Source organism: Monodelphis domestica, chromosome 3, assembly GCF_027887165.1.
Source record: "Monodelphis domestica isolate mMonDom1 chromosome 3, mMonDom1.pri, whole genome shotgun sequence".
Taxonomy (NCBI): Eukaryota; Metazoa; Chordata; class Mammalia; order Didelphimorphia; family Didelphidae; genus Monodelphis; species Monodelphis domestica.
Genome location: NC_077229.1, coordinates 322977545 through 322995951, shown reverse-complemented (window position 1 = coordinate 322995951; position 18407 = coordinate 322977545).

Sequence of the window (18407 nt, the reverse complement as noted above, 5' to 3'; positions counted from 1 at the left end):
TGTCTTTTCATCTAGCAATATCATTTATAGCCTAAAATCCCCCCAAAAAAAGTCAAAGAAAGAGGAAAAGAACATGGTTTAAAATAATTACTTATAGCAGCTCTTTTTGTCACAGCTCTTTTTGTCATAAGGAAATTCTAAAAAATAAAGCAATGGCCATCCATTGAGGAATGTCCAAATAAATTATGGTATACAAATTAAATGGAGCATTATTGGGTCTTGGGAAGTCTTAGATTAACTGAAGCAGAATGAAGCAAACAGAACCATGACAATGTTGTAAAGACAAATAACTTTGCAAGACTTAAGCAGATTGACTAAAACAGCAATTAACCATTATTCCAAAAGACCAGTGATGACCCAAGATACCTGCCTCTTGCCCCTTGACAAAGAGGTAAAGAAATCAAGATAAAGAGATAAATATATATTTTAGCATGGCAAATGAGAGAATTAGTTTTTCCTTAATTATGTGTTTCTTACAAGTATTTGTTTCTATATTATTTCTGAGGGAGTGGAGACAAGGAAAAAAAGAAAATAAATGCCAGTTAATTTTTAAAATAGAAATAAAAATTTAAAAAGAAAACAGCATTTCAAATAGCTTTTAAAAATCATACCTGAAAAAAATCTATTCCTATATAAACCAGGGCAATAGAAAAACCTGGTTCCAAGTCATACCTCTGACACATAGCTGAAAAAGTCATTGTCTATCCCTGTGCCACAAAGAAAAAGTGCTTACCAGCACTGATAGAGGGAGTGCCTCCATCTAGAAGTTGCCTACATCATCCCATTCATATGTTTAGCCTCTATCCCTAATTAATACAGATTCCACTTTTTTATTTTTCTCTACTACCAGAAGGTAAAAGTAGATTGTCTATTTTCATTATCCATTCTCAGAACAAAATTTCAGATTCCAATAAAAGCCAGAGGAAGAGAAATATTAATAAATTCTGTTGATTGAAGACAGGAAAAGAGAGAGAGAAAAATATCATTTAGATTTGCTTCCCTGCTTCTTATTAGGTTTAGAGCATGATAGTTAGCTAAAGGTGGTAAAATATGTAAGTATAATTCCTCAGAGGACTCCCAATTCATATGGTAGCTTCCCCTGACAAGACAAACCAGACTGGGGGCAATTAGGTAGCACAATGGATAGAACACTGAGCCTAGAGGCAGGAAGACCTGAGTTTACATCCTGCCTTGGAAATTATTAATTAGTGATATGACTCCAAGCAAGTCACTAAATCTCTGGTTGCCTCAGTTGATTCATTTGTAAAATGGGAATAATAATAATATATACTTCCCAGGGTTGATGTGAGGATCAAATGAGATAATAATAATTTTAAAGTGCTTGGAATATAGCAAATGTTATATAAATGTTAACTATTATTATTCAAGGGCCTGTGAGGGTCTTAATCTGCTCAAACTATGATATGTTTCATTAGTAGTTCTGTATTCCAAAGAGATAAAAAAAGTGGGGGAAAAGATCAAAAATCTTTATAGCAACTCTTTTTTGTAGTTGCAAAAAAATTTTAAATGGAGGGAATGGCCATCAGTTGGGGAATGGCTAAACAAATTGTGGTAAATGATTGTGATGGAATACTATTGAGCTCTAAGAAAGGATGAGCAGGAGGATTTAAAAAAACTCTAGAAAGTCTTACATGAACTGATGGAGAGTGAAGTAAGCAGAAGCAGGAGAACATGTACATAGTAAAACCAGTATTGTATGATGATCAACTGTGAAAGAGTTATTCCTAGCAATACAGTGATCCAAGACAGTTTTGAAGGACTGACAACAAAGAATGCTATCCACCTCCAGAGAAAGAACTGATGGAGGCTGAATGTAGATTAAATCATACTATTTTTCCCTTTATTTGTATTTTTTATTTTGGGGTTTTAGCTTCATGTGAATATTCTCTTACAACATGAACAATATAGAAATACTTTATTTGATTATACATATATATATATATATATGTATTGTAACATTTAAAAGAGTGGATGCCATAAACTGTAATAGTTAAAAAAGTTGAGGTTGTAAACTGTAGTGAGTAAAGTAGTGGAAGATATAAATTGTGATAGATATAAGAGTGGGTGAGTAAATCGTGACCCCAGAAAATATGTTTTCACTACAGTGTCTTGTTTAAAATCAAATATAAGGTGGTCGCCAGGGAAATATTCCCAATTATGAATATACCCAAGTCAACTGGGTTTTATAGAGACTTTAATTAATAATACAATGAGGAATTAAAGGAAGAGAGAAAGAGTAAGAAAGGAATAAGTATGAAGGGCCTTAAGCCAACATGGTCTAGACCTGAGTCTTAGAGAGATCAGTCAGTCTTTTATCACTCACCACAAGATCTGTCCAAGCACGGAATCTAGTGACACCAGGCCAGCATCATCTCTGCTGCCTCCACTAGCTCAATCTTCAATCTGAATTGTCCCGGAGAGAGTCTCCAGAGAGACCCTTCAAGGCAGCCTTTCCCTTGCTGACTGTTTTTCTACTCAGATTTCTCATCTCCTTATATAGGGCATTTTTCTCCTTTGTCACCTCCCCTAAATTCTTACATCCACCAATTATAGTAGACATTTTCCAAAGGACTGGCCATTCTTAATTCACATTTTGTTATCACCTTAATTCACATCTTGCTCTCACCTTTTCTGGGTAGACTAAAACTTCTGAGTAATTCACATCAGGAAAGCTCTGAGTAAATTTTCACCTCTTTGCTCCTTGTAAGTTCAGGCTATTTTAGATATCAAGGGTAGCATTCAGATTTTTACCCAATAAAGAATGTGAGGCCATTTTTCTGGGAATAACATTATTTAACAGAGACAAGTGTCTGTTAACAGATAATGATTCTTCACTGTCCTCTGAAGCAAAAAAAAAAGCAAGTAAATCCTGTCTCTTGCTTATAAAAGGAGTTGTATCTGTAATATTTATTGGGAAATGCTTTAGTTTTTCTTTCCACATGTCCTCTTTCTAATTGGCCTGAAAGCTCAATGTAGGACCTCTCCTGCCAGTCCCTATTAGTCAATATTTATATAGAGGAGGTGGACTTAGAGACCTCAATTCTTCCCTTATTACTTCATCACCTGGGGGTTGAGTCTTTGCCAAGACCTGGAAGACATCAACATTTTCTCTGCTATTCCATATAGCAAAGTTCAATATCTAGAGGTTACTGACTTTACCCCTCTTACCTAAGAGAGTTCTTATTTACAGATAAATAAGGGGCAAGTTCCCATTCTCTAACAAAAGTCAAGCCAATGGTATGCCTTTAAGCTTGAGAGTTAATTATTTTACTTTGGAAGATGACTGAACTTTGAAATTGAGATTTAAGAAAGGTTTCATCTAGAAATTATTCCAATTCACTGTTAATTTTTCTCACAAGACATGGGATGAAGAAGGCTTGCCCTAGAGTGGCGGCATTGTCAGAGGAGAGAGGGGAGCATATTGGAGAGCTATTTGTTGTAAAAATTTGATGTAAACTTGTAATCAACAGAGTTTGGTAATAGATTGGATATTTGGGGAGAATGAGAGATAATAAGGAATAGAGGATAACTTTTAGGTTGTAAACATGAGGGACTTGGAGAATTATGTTACTCTCTACAGTAATAAGGAAGGTAGGAGGATGATGGAAGGATTTAGAGAGAAAGATAATGAGTACTGTGTTGGTTATATTGAAATTAAGATGTCTGCTGGACATCCGCTTGGCCTCATTTGAAAAGCAGTCATAGATATAAGATTGGAGGTGAGCAGAGAGACTAGGCCAGGAAAGATATATTTGAAAATCATCTGCCTAGAGATAATAATTAAATCCATGAGATCCTATGAGATTATCAAGGACCCCCTGGGAGAAAGGGAGAGAAAGAAAAATTAGGAGGACATAAGACAGAGCCCTGAGAGATACCTATAGGTTGCATATATTATTTGGAGGAAGATCCAGTAAGGGAGACAGAGAAGAAGTGGTCAGAGAGGTGGATAGAAAACCAGGAGGGAATAGTGTTCTGAAAATCTAAACAAAAGAGTATCAAGGTGAGACTAAACAGCAATACCAAGGGCTACAAAAAGGTCATGGAGAATTAGGCCTGAGTAAAGGCCATTGGACTGGCCACTGGCAACTAAGAGTCATCAGTACTTTTGGAGAGAACAGTTTCCATGGAATGATAAGATTGGAGGTCAGATTTTAAGTAGTTATCAAGAGGGTGAGAGGAAAGTGGAGGCATCTATTATAGACAGACTTTTCCAGAAGTCTGACTACAAAGAGCATGAGAGAAATAGGATGATGGCAGGAATATGAAGATCAAGTGAGGGTTTTTTCAGCATAAGGAATACAAGAGCGTATTTGTAGGCAGTAGGAAATGAGACAGTAGCAAATGAGAGGCTGAAAATAAATGAATGAGCATGGATGATACAAAAGATATAAATATATAAGATCTATATATAGATCTTATATATCCTATTTAGATAGGATTATAGATACTATAGGGTTGTTGGGGCCAGATGAATATTTATCTATGAAGTTATAATGAAGGAGATAGGAGTGAAAGCAAAAGAAAGCAATTTAAACTCCATAAGTACATGGAATAGTGGCCAATTAATATGGAATATGTCTTTACAAGGAGTTCTCTGTCTTAAATTGCTTGGTCAGTGCCAAGAGAATGGCCTTCAATTATTCCTTCAAGTGAAGATTAAAGAATTATGGAGTTGCTTTTAGCATTCTCCCTCAAGATTTTATATAGGGATTCTAACTGTAATTCCTCAGGGGAGGGGAAACAAAGAAGAAACAATGAACATAACATAGAAATTCTTGTTAGGCCATTTTTCTTGCCCTAGTCATTCTTTCCTCTTTATCTTTACTCTTTGGTGAACCAATTCAATTCCTATAAGATCTTCTGTATTTCCTTTTTTGGCCAACCTTGTATAAATTGGAAACTTTAGTCCAAATATTCCCATTCTTCAGCCATTTACTTCATGAAAAAATCCAAACAACATATTTTAAAGCAGAGGTTACAGGTAATGCCATAATTCCCACTGGTTGCCATTGTAAAATCCTTGAAAAAGAGGGGTGAAATCTCTAACCAATAGCTATTAGATGTTTGGCAGTGATGGAGAAGAAGGATAAAGAACAGGAGGAGGAGAACAAGAACAAGAAAAGAATGAAATAGAATTATATTTTATTTCTCAAAGGAAGGAAGGAAGGAAGGAAGGAAGGAAGGAAGGAAGGAAGGAAGGAAGGAAGAAAGGAAGGAAGGAAGGAAGGAAGGAAGGAAGGAAGAAAGGAAGGAAGGAAGGAAGGAAGGAAGGAAGGAAGGAAGGAAGGAAGGAAGGAAGGAAGGAAGGAAGGAAGGAAGGAAGGAAGGAAGGAAGGAAGGAAGAAAGGAAGGAAGGAAGGAAGAAAGGAAGGAAAGAAAGAAGGAAGGAAGAATGGAAGGAAAGAAAGAAGGAAGGCAGAAAATCATTTTTGTGGATATCATATCATTAACTGATTATAAATGTAGAGTTAGAGAAAAATAAATCCTACTGTTGTTGCTAGTCTTCCTAAGGCCTCTACAGAATATTATTTAATATATCTCTTTTGGAGATGTATGCCTTTTATGTGATTTTTCTCCTCCCTCCCCACCCCGACCCCGGACCCAGCGTGGATGTTAATTTACCAAATAATTACTCATTTAGAGAGCTTTGCCACTAAATATAGAAACATTGAAAGAGCTTATGGTAGCAGTGCGTGTCCTTAATTCATGCCCTCAGGATTAATTCTATTTTTAAAATTCTATTTCCTTTACAATACAACTTCTATCTATATCTAAGACCCTTCTCTGTTAGGGTTAGAAATTCTGCATGTTTCTCTGTTTAATTTCCAATTTGGAATTCAGTTTTATTAAACTAATTTTATGGGACCTTTACTACAGAAAGACAAAAGAGATAATAAAAATAATAGTATTTATCTAGTACTTTAATTTTTGCAAAATGTCATTTGTTCCTCCTAACTCCATTAGGTACTTACTAACTCCATAATAAAACTAACAAATAAACTGATTTTGTGCCATTGCTGTGAAAATTGGGTTTTTATTTCAAAGTAATGAAATTATGAAAGTAATTCAAATTATATTTCTCACATCAAGTTACTCTTCAAACATAACTCCATTTTATAGGTAAAGAAATCAAGGCGAGAAGTTAAATGAACTGTTCAAGGTCATATAGATAGTTGGTTTTTGAGGCAGGATTCAAACAGCATTAGAGAAAATGGTGAGGTTCCTGTTCAGCACTCTATCCATTACACCAGCAAAATACTTCATAGCTATATGGGTCTATGATCCCTAACATTATTTTGGGGAACCCAAGGGGCCTTACATAATCTGTGCAAATGGCTCTACATTAGCACAAAAACTAAGTCTAGGAGACAAGTTTCCTTAGTTTCTTTCAAGTCTCAGCTAAAATCATATCTTCTGCAAGAAGCCTTACCCTTTAAAACCATTTTAGAGACGAATATCTTCCCTCAGAGATTATTTCTAGTTTATCATATGTATGTATATATATATATATGCATATATATATATATATCTTGTTTGTATGTAATTATATTTTGTCTCCTCTGTTAGACTGAGTTCCTTAAAGAGAAAGAGTTATCTTGTGCCTGTCTTGGTATCCCCATAGTTTATCTTAGTGCTTGGAAATTAGTAAGAACTTAATAAATATTTTTTAACATGAAGATGAAAATTAAGATGAGTAGAGCTATGAAATCACCATGTGAGAGAATATAGAAAGAAAAGAGAATAAGGTGAAAGACAGAACCTTAGGGGTATACTCAGTTAGTGGACATGACATGGGTGAGCACTAAGATATTGTAAAAGAGACTGAAAAAAAGAGTGTTCAGAGAGAAGCAATAATGAACTCTTTTATGGAAATTATAAGAAGAGAAAATATCCATTAGAATGTGGATAATGGCACAATATGTTGCAGAAGAACAAAGATATCAGATTAAGCAAAGATTAGCAGCAACTGTTGTGATAGTAATTTCTGTAGAATAGTTAGACCACATTAAAAAAGAGTTTAGAAGCTAGAATATGGAAAACCAAGAAGAGGCATTGAGTGTAGGTAACTTTTTTAAGTAGTAGAAATTCAGGATGATAGCTACTGAGGACTGTAGGAACCAATTAGGGCTTTTTCAGGAAAGGGAGAAGATATGTTTGTAGATAGCAGGGAAAGAATCAAGTGTGACAGAGGATTTGCTCTCAAGGAAGAGTGGCAGCCTGAAGGGCTGGGATCTGCTCACCTCACCAGGGGAAGGGTCCCAGGAGGTCTGGAATGTTGAGAAGCCAGAAGATTCTGACTGAGATTTCAGTCTTGAGAAGCCCCAAGCCTTTCTCCTAGGGATATACTCACCCTTTCCTCTCCTGGTGACAGGACATCATTCTCCCCACCGATTCCCAACTGAAGTGATAGCTGAAGAAGACATTTGAGTCTCTGAAAAACTGACCTCACAGCTCCTGGTGCCCTGGGTCTGAACTGTGGCCAGGGGACCAAAGACTAGAGTCATTCAAACCTGACTCTTTCTCATGGGCCCCAGACTGCCAAGGCCTGAGTTCCCCAAACTCAAGGACTGAGGGAAAAGGGGTAGTTAGAGAAGGGACACCTTTCCCCCCACTTTCCTCACCAATTCCCTTCCTGCCAGCCATTTCTTTGTGTTACCTTTGCTGACTTAGTTTATAATAAAGTTGTTGTCCTTTCCCAAAGTGATTCAAGTGGGAGTGGGACAGCTTGAGCGGGGGGAGAGTAATCTCCCTGAGAAGAAACCTTTGGGCTCTAGTAGTGGAGGAGGTCAAGAGCCAGTGTTTGAGAGCAGCCATAGCTGAGGAGGGAAGGCTGAAGAGGGGAAACTACTCAAACCTCCTCTTCTCTTTCTTTGTCAAACTTAAACATCAGCTACCTCTCCTGGATCCTGCTTTCAGGGGAAGATCTTCATTCCTTCTCAATCCCTAGGAAATCACAGGGCAGACGTGACGGTAAGATTCTCTGCCAGATTGCTGTGGGGTGGGTCAGCCTCCCACAGGGGATGGGGTCTTGGAGGTGGGATGGTGTCGGCAAAGGGATGGATGGGACACAGCTTTCACATTCAACCTGCAGCACAGGTTTCACAGGTTAAACTGCTCCACCTTGGCTGAGGCCTGGCTTTATTTTATACCCTCATGATCACACATCTAGTTGGCATAAAGTTTCATTCTCAACATACGTGCTTCCATGGAATGTAACAACAGACAGGAAGCCTAGGGAGCTAGTCAATGAAACATTGTTGCTAAGGGCAGAATCAGTGGGTAGAATCAACATAACCCAGATATAGGTTAGAGAATTCAGAGCACAGATTTGCCAGAAGTTTTTATGCCTAGAAAAGAGGGTCCTTTCTAAGTGGGTATATAAGAATCCTTAAGTTTAATTTTGTAATTGTGCTCTCCTTGTAATATCCTAGGGGGACAGGGTGGGACGTCTGTATTAACCCTGCAAGCATGTTGCTCTCATCTATTTTTCCTGGGGCTATGTAAGAATAATAATCATAGCAATTCCAATAATGAGGGGATATTAATAAGGAAAGGTACTTAGGGGGGTTTCAGTGGGTGTTTCCATCCTTCCTGGGAACTACTTTGCAGTCCCCAGTTTCCATGTGAACCATGTCAAACAGCATGGTCTTTTGTGGCTCCCGGCATTGGTCCTATCTATGTTCTGTATTTCTCTCTGGTGGATAAGCACAATATTAAACAAGCATACTGTTGAGATGAGATTCAGTCATGACAAAAACATCTAGGGGCCAAATTAGTCAAAGGAATCTGGTTAGTGTAGGGAGGAAATCCCACCTTACCCAAAAGGCTGTACCAACATCTATGCAATGTGATTCACTCCAGATGTCATTACAGAGTGCAATCCATGCTGGCTGAGGTCTACCATTTTGGGGAAGCTCCAGGGATATCAATGAATACTATAAGAGTGTGTCAGGCATGTGACCTCTGTAGAAAGTTCAACCAAGGTCATTTCAAGTGCAAGGCACTGGGAGGGCAACCTCTAGCCTATATGCCTTTTCAATTTCTGCAGATTGATTTTATTAACATGTCTGGGGACTGGGGATATAAATATGTTTTAGTTATAGTGGACAGACTCACTAGACAGACAGAAGCATATCCATCAAAGGAAACCAACACTGGCATGGTAGTGAGAACATTGCTTAAAGAAATAGTTCCTAGATATGGCATTCCAGATGCCATGGACTCAGACAGGGGACATCACTTTACATCTAGCATTTTACAACTGGGAATAAAGGGTAATTTCCATAATGCATACAGACCAGAAAGTTTAGGACAACTGGAAAGAATGAATAAGGAGTTTAAAACCTCGATAGCTAAACTCTGTGCCCAAACTCATCTTAAATGGACAGTGGTTCTTCCACTTCCATTGTTCTATCTGAGGACAAAACCCAGAGGGGACTCACATATTTCCTCATATGAGATATTGCATGGACAATCAGTGTGGATAGGAAGGACTGCTAAACCATCTTATGTTTCTATGCTGGGAGGGGAATGCCAGTTAAACATCTATCTGACACAGATACAGGATAGAATGGAAGAACTAAGACTAGAACTACTAGTGCAAAGCATCCCACTAGATTTCTCATTACATAACATCAGGCCAGGTGGCAAAGTATATGTGAAAAATTTTACCAAAGACAAACCTACAGAGCCCAGGAGGATCAGCCATATGATGAATCTCTCACTACTCCTATATCAATCAAAGTAAAAGGAAAAGACTCTTGGTTCCATGCATCTCACGTTAAATATCACTATGCCCATGATGACATGCCAGAAGAAAACTTTATTGAAGCCCCAGAATCCATGCAGACAAAGAGGTCCCAAGAACAGCCCTTGATAAACAAACAGACAGCCCATGAATCTCACCAAAATGCACAGGAAGAAAGAGATACTGAACAGAGACTGCCCGAATGACAGTGAAAACAAAACAGAATAATACACAAAACAGATAGTAAACATATATACAACTCTCCATCTCAAACTTGGATTAAAATATCATTAACCTCTACAATTAACCATATAGGAAAATCATATTTGCCTTACAATCACACATTAAGAAAGATACCTACATTCATTACAAAAGAATCTCACTTGCACACACTCAATGAAAATCCACTCTTACATGCATGCACACATTAATCTTACACACTCATGATCCTGTAGTTCTGGATACCTGAGATGTCTTTCAAGGTGAGACAACAATCAAATATGTATCCAGTAAAAGTGAAAACATTTGGACATGTGACAAATTCAAGAAACACCAAAGGATAAAAGACACGCTAACAACTGGAAAGAACTTTGAATCAAAGACATTATAGGTAGCAAACTTCAGGAAAATAGGTCATATAAGACTAATCACTGATCATATTAACATCACATTTAGGAAATTGCATCCACATGTACACAAAACTGGATACAAGAATGTAGAAGATGATGGAGCATCAGGCAAATATGAGGAAGAGGAGGTCCAGAAGATTTTTGTGAGTATAAGCATGCATCACTACATATTTTAGACACTAATCAAATTTCACACTGATATTAGGGGCTGATTTGTAAATAAGAACAGCCCAAGAAATTGTATATTTGTAAATAGATCTCTAGTTGGATTCATACAGATGGGAAGGAAATGACTTTCCTGGCTGGATGACGTCCAACCAGAGGATGTACATATATATGTATAAATAACATGTATCATATGTAAATGTGTAGAAAACCCAAACATGTACATATGTAGTATACTAATTATCTAATCAACTAATATAGATAGAAAGGAAAGAGTTAACATACTAACCATTAAAAGACAGGGACAGATTAATTTAGGATGGAAAAGGGAATTTTGTAACTAGAGAGGTAACATAGGGACAGAATAAACAAGATTTCAAAAGATACAAGTATATATATAATTTTTTTGAATTGTTGAATTGGAATTAGTATTACATAAGGCATAAAATAGTTCAATTTTACTTAGAAGCTAAATTTTATATTGATTACAATAGGAATGACCTTTGTATTTGGAAATTGTTATATTGTAAAAACTTTGTTGACACATGATCCTAACCCTCCTTCCCATGACTCAGTCTTTAGCATAAAATAGGACCTTAGCTTAGCAAATAGATAGATTAGGATAAGATTTATTATTTGGGGAGGGGGGGAGGTTAGGTGGGAACAATAAGTAACACAGATAGACTAGAATAGACATAGAGAAGGTATGTACATTGTGTGGGCTCATGGTGGCACCACACTAACAACAGGAAAATGGAGGATTGTGACAGAGGTTTTGCACTCAAGGAAGAGTGGCAGGATGAATGGCTGCTGGATCTGCTCACCTCGATGGGGGAAGGGTCCCAGGAAATCCCGGAAGATTCTGACTGAGATTTCAGTTAGAACTCTCTCAGCCTTGAGAAGCCTAGGAGGATGGTCTGACCAAGCCTTTCTCCTCCTGGTGACAGACAGGACATCTTTCCCCCACCAATTCCCAACTGAAGTGATAGCTGAAGAAGACATTTGAGCCCCTCTCAAACTTATCTCACAGCTCCTGGTGCCCTGGGTCTAAACTGAGGCCAGGGGGTCAAAGACCAGGACCAGTCGACCTGACTCTCTCTCAGGGGGTCCAGGCTGCCAAGGCCTGTGTTCCCCAAATTCAAGGATAGAGGGAAAAGGGGTAGTTAGAGAAGGGACACCTTTCCCCCCACTTTCCTCATCAATTCCTTTCCTGACAGCCATTTCCTTGTTATTCTAGCTGACTTAGTTTATAATAAAGTTGTTGTCTTTTCCAAAAGTGACTCAAGTGTGAGTGGGACAGCTTGAGCATGGGGAGAGTAATCTCCCTGAGAAGAAACCTTTGGGCTCTAGTAGTGGAGGAGGTCAAGAGCCAGTTTTTGAGAGCAGCCATAGCTGAGGAGGGAAGGCTGAAGAGGGAACTACTCACTCCATTTCTCTCTCTCTCTCTCTTTCTCACTCTCTCTCTCTCTCTCTCTCTCTCTCTCTCTCTCTCTCTCTCTCTCTCTCAGCCAACTTTAAACATCAGCTGCCTCTCCTGGATCCTGATTCAGGGGGAGATCTCCATCCCTCCTCTATCCCTTTTACCACCAATTAATTCCTCCATTACAATAAAGACTAAAGAGTAGAGAGAGGGTGGTAATGGTACAGTCCCCTGGAGTAGACTGAAGGGATGAGATGAAGGGTAAATGTAAAGGGATGGACCTTGATTAGGAATGGAGTCCCTTTATCAGAAATGAAGTAAAGAAGGAAATAGTGGGGAAGGATGTCAGGTTGATGTGATATGAGGAGAAAGGAAAAAGAGGAGGATCTCAGTGAATGTCTCCAGTTTTTTTTCAGTTAAGTGTGACATGAGGTTCTTGGGTGAGAAGGGCTTTTGATTGGGTGGGGACATCTGCTATGGAAAACTCAAGTAGAGAAGAGATGATTTTGCATAGTCACTGTGGTGAGCTGGAACAGAGGGATAGAACTATTTTCTGAAACACTTGCTTCCTGCTAGGTACTAATGTAAATGATTTACAAACATTTATCCCATTTGATATATCTTGTCAGTTAAAAAGATAAGCCTAGGTCTGTCTCCTTAACAGCAACTGATTGTAAAATAAAGTTAGACTCTACTGGAAAGAAATCTTTGACTTCTGACTTGACAAACACTTCTATTGTTTAAAACTAGAATTTACATGTGGCACTTTCAATCTAGGTGGAGTCTGGCTTCTTTTCAATATCATGAAATATTTGTGACTGGTCCGAGAAGTTTACATTTGTGATGAGATCTTCCCCTCAAAGGCCTGAGGTTGTGCTAGTATTTAATTTTCCATGTTTGGAAAAGGAACTGAAATAAGTACTTTAATCTTCTCCCTCCATTTTTGTAATATGACACAGGCTTCAGAAAACATCTCAACTTTCCCCACACAAAGAAATGTCTTATGTTAATATCTGGTGGAAGGCTATCTGATGACCAAGAAAATCCTGGGATCTTTATTTTTTTCCTGGAAAAGCTGCTTGCTTAATGGAATGGCCTCACAGGCAGGGAGAGTATGGCACTCTTAATTTGCAGCAGTATTCCCCACTCAAGCTGATTTCTGGTTCATGCACCTGATACTGGTTCAAATTGTTATTGGAAGACTAACGTGTGGTTTTAAATAGAAGGGAACTGAATATTGTGATAACTCTACTATTTGAATTTCTGATGTCATTTAAGATATCATAAGGGGTGGGGTGGGGGTGGGGGTGGGGGGCAGCTAAATGGCTCAGTGGATTGAAAGCCATGTCTAGAGATGGAAGGCCCTGGGTTCAAATGTGACCTCAGACACTTCCTAGCTGAGTGACCCTGGGCAAGTCAATTAAATTCCATTGCTTACCCTTAGCACTTTTCTGCCTTGGAAGCAATACACAGTATTGATTCCAAGATGGAAGGTAAGGGTTATTTTTTTTAAAAAAGGAGGTATCTGGGAGGCAGCTAGGTGACTCAGTGGATAGAGAGCCAGATCTAAAGTTTGGAGGACTTTGGTTCAAATCTGACCCAGATGTTTCCAGGGTGTGTGACCCTGGGCACTTTTCTACCTTGGAACTGTAATAGATATATTTCTGAGTGTATATTGATTGATACTGGATAACTAATGAATCAAGGTTTGCCTATTCTTCCTCCCTATACCTCCCATTTCCTCCTTCCAATCTCCCTTCCTCCCCTCTTTAGAAGCCTTTCAGCTTCCCCTCCCCCTTTTCTTCAGTTTCACTCAGTGTAAACTATGATCCTTTGAGAAAATACTCTTTTCTTTAACTCAAGTACAGGTTTATTGGGGAAGACTGGAAAGGATGGAGGATAAGGTAAGAGGGATAGGATTTCCCTGTTTATCTATAGGGATCCTTGGTTTGAAGGATATTGGGGAAATGGCAATCAGTCACTAGTAGAGACAGTTAGAGAGATAAGAGGACAACTGTTTTTTTTTCCTTCTTCTTTCTCTGTCAATCAGCCAGGTAACCTCAGCCAGCCAGCAAAAGCTTCAGGGTCTTCACCAGCAGTCACCAGCAGCCAAAAGCTCAATCCAAAAGCTTCTCAAGCCCAGTTCAGAATAAGTCCAGCCATTGGCTTGGCTCCAACTGATTTTCCTGGTAACATTCAAATGGAATTGTCACTTGACTGACAGTTGATATCCTTTGCATGCATTGTAAATTCTCTTTGACAGAACCAGTACACACTACTGATTCCAAGAAAGAAGGTAAGGGTTATAATTTTTTTAAAAAAAGATATCATAAGATGGGAGGCAGTTAGGTGGCTCAATGGATAAAGAACCATACCTGGACTTGGGAGGACCTGGGTTCAAATCTGGCGCAGACACTTCTAGGCTGTGTGACGCTGGGCAAGTCATTTAACCCCATTTGCCTAGCTCTTGCTTGTCCTCTCTAAGAGTTGTTAAGACAGAAAAGTGTTTTTAAAAATTATTTATATCTTATTGACATCTTTGTCAGATTACTAAGTATGATGAATTTACAATGTAAACACGTCTTATTTTCTTCCTCTATAACTTTATCCAACCTCTATTATATCCTCATGGGACAATTTTCCCCTTCTAATAATATGGTTCAGTCAAACTGGACTTCTCTCAGTTTATTACATAAAATACTGTATCTCTTGACTGGAATGTACTCCTTCTTTATCTCAATTGAATTCCTGGCAGAATATAGACATAGAACACTGGACCTAAAGTCAGGAAGATTTGAGATCAAAGCCAACCTGAGACACTGATAAGAAAGGTAACCTATTTGCCTCAGTTTCCTCAATTGTAATATGGAAATCAAAACAGTACTGATCTTCCAGATTTTGAGGGAGGATCAATTGAGATGATAGTTCCAAAGTCATTGCCACAGGGCCTAGTGCATGGTAGGGACTTAATAAACATGTATGACTTTCTGCTTCCCCTCCCTCTCTTTCTTCCAAAGTGCAGCTTAAGCACCATCTTCTACATAAAGCCCTTTCTGATTCTCCCTCTGTTAGTGATCTCTCTTCCAACTACCTTGGATTGAACAATTTTGTATTTATTCTCTTTATGTTGATGCTGTATGTACATATGCCTATCCATGTGCATCTACATGATGGAAATGAAAAGCTTTTGCACTATTCTGATTCATGTGATCAGGATTTGGAGGGAAGCTGGCAATGGGAGGAATTCCTTTAAAGATCTCATAAGGTCACGATTTTAAATATGCTATTTGTATAAAAAGTACACACATAATGAACACTTTTACATAATCAAACATGCATTTATTTACTAAGTCCTTACTATGTACAAGTCAGGCAGTTAGGTGGTACAATGGGAGAAAACACCAAGCCTACAGTCAGGAAGACCTGAGTTCAAAACTGGCATCAGAAACTTACTAGCTGGGTGACATTGGACAAGTCACTTAACTCTGATTACCTCAGTTTCCTCATATATAAAATGAAAAGAAGAAAGAAATGAAAACCAGGCCAATGTCTCTTGCCAAGAAAATCCCAAATGGGAATACAAAGAGTCCAAAGAGACTGAAAATGACTGAGCAACAATAACACATATGAGACACTGTTCTAGGTAATGGAGATAGAAATAAAAGGAATGAACTAATCCCTACTCTTAAGGAGTTTGCATCATGAGAGTGGAGACAAGTAATAATAATAATAATGCTAGCTTATAATAGCTAGCATTTAATGACTACTATGTGCCAGACACCAAGCAAAGCACTTCATAAATATTATCTTATTTGATCCTCATTACAACCTGGTGAGTAATTCCCCCCATTTTACAGTTAAGGAAACTGGCACAAATATGTTAAGTGATTTGTCTATGGTCATCCAGCTAGTAAGTATCTAAGACTGGATTTGAATTCAGGTCTTTCTCCATGGTAATGTTCTATCCACTGTAGCTCTTAGCTGCCTAGATGAAAGCTACTTTACAATAAAATCTTGAGACTGAAATTGTTATTCCTACCCCTTGCTCCTATTTTGTCCATTATTTTTCTTGACATATTAGACATTTTCCTCCTCCAAATATATTTTGCTATTATTTTTCCACCTCTCCAAAGTAATCTTTTTATTAATATTGGTATAGAACTATCATGCAGAATCACTGATAAAAGGAAATTGTTTGCTTCTTCAAATGTTATTATAGTTATTCGTATTAGCCAATATCATTCTTTCCAGTTGTACTTTTGAAGGTACCAACATGGAAGCCTGCTCAAGTGGAATATTTCACTAAGTTTGAGAATGGCATTGTATAATGGAAAGAACGTTATACTGTAGCACCGACAGTGATGTAGTCAATGAGGGTAAGAATATTTCTAGTACAGGTATCACTAAAGATATATTTGGCAAATATCTAGAGAGAAAAGTATTCAATACCTCATTTCCTTTTTTTGACAAGATTACTGATTTACTTGGTAAGGGTAACACCTTGGACATAGTTTACCTAGACTTTAGCAAAATTTCCGATAAAGTATAGCATGCTATTCTTGTGTTGAACACATGAAGATATGGATTAAACAGTGCAATCACTTGGATTCAGAACTGAGTGGATGGCTGGATACAAACAGTAGTTATTAATGTTTCAGTGCCAGAACAGCAAGAGATCTCCAGTGGAGAACCCCCAGGGATTTTATCCTTGTGTTGTTCAATAATTTAATCTTTGGCTTAGAGGAAGGCAAAGTCTATAATATATGTTTATTAAATGTGCAAGTGATTGAAAATCGAATGGCATAGCTCGCAGTCTGGGTGATAGAATCAGTATTCAAAAGGTCGTTGGCAAGTTAAAACACTGAGATGATTGTAATGAGCTAAAAATCAATAGGGATAGACAGACAACTAGCACTTAAATATCGCTTTAAAGTTTGTAAAGCACTTAAAAATTATTAACCTTAGGCAAATGACTGAATCTCTTTGAGTCGGCTTCCATATCCATAAAATGAAAAGCTTGGGCTCCCAATCCTGGGAGTTACTTCCAGCTCAATTATTCCATGAGTTTTAATTACTCTCAATTTTCTGATTTATAAAATGAGAAAAGGAAATTTTGTTTTGCCATCTTCAAGGACCTGTTGAAAGGAAAAGATAAGCCAATTTACCTGTCACTTTATGGTACATTTACATCAATATTTTCTGTTTTACACATGGGGAATCCGAAAACAAGCAAAGGTTAAAGTGACTTTCCTAGGGACACACAGCTAGTAAATGTCTAAGGTGGAATTTTAACTCGGTTCCCTCCTGACTCCAAGCCTAGTATTCTATCCACCATACCACCTAGCTGCCCAAATAAAGTCTTTCAAAAATTTTAAAGGAAAGTGACATAAAAAGGTAGTAGTTGTTCAGGAAAATATTTGAGGATTTCAATGGAGTACAAGGTCAATATGAGCCAGAAATGTCATGAGGCAGCCCAAAATGGCTGGGAATATTAAGAGGGACATAGCTTCCAGGAATTGGGAGATAGTAGTCCCACTTTCCTGTACTATTGTCAGAACCCCCTTCATGGAGCATTATGTTCAATTCTGGAGCACATATTTTAAGAGAGACATTGATAAACTGTAGAGTTTTCAAAGGAGGACAACAAGGATGAATCTGTGACATTGGAGGCTCATTTGAAGGACATGGGAATGTTTGTTTGGGTTGTTTAGTCATTTCAGTAGTGTCTGATTTTTCACAACCCCATTTGAGGTACTCTTGGCAAAGATACAAGAGTGCTTTTCCAGTTCCTTCTCCATCTCATTTTGCAGATGAGGAAACTGAGGTAAATAAGGTCTAGTACCTTGGCTAGGGTCACACAGCTAGTGAATATCTGAGGCTGGATTTGAACTCAAGAAGTTTTCCTGACTCCAAACCAAGTGTCCTTTCCACTGGGCCATGTAGCTGCCCACCTAACTGCACCTAGACTATTCATTTGGGATATGAAACCATTTTTTTCCAAGTATTTGAAGGATTGTCTTGAAGAGGAATAATTAAACTTGTTACATTAGAACCTAGGGCTGAATCAGGAACAATGGTTAGAAGTAATGGAGAGGTAAATGTGTGCTTATTGTCAGGAAAAACTTCCTACAGAATGGACCCCTGAAAAGTGGTAAGGCTCTGTCTTCTTATACCTCTTCTAGCAGAGGCAGGACAAGCACTTGTGGGCTATGTTATAAGGGGAAATTCCTTTTGGGTAGGGGTTGGATTAGAGAGCTGCTGAGTATACTTCCAACTCCCAAATCCTGGGATTTTGCAAAATCTTGTGTTTATAAGATATATACAGATTTCTTATCAGGTAGACTAAGACCTCAGAGGGAAGTGCAGCCCACATTCAGAGGAGTTTTGTTGAATTATATTAAATGAATTCCTTTGTTTCGTC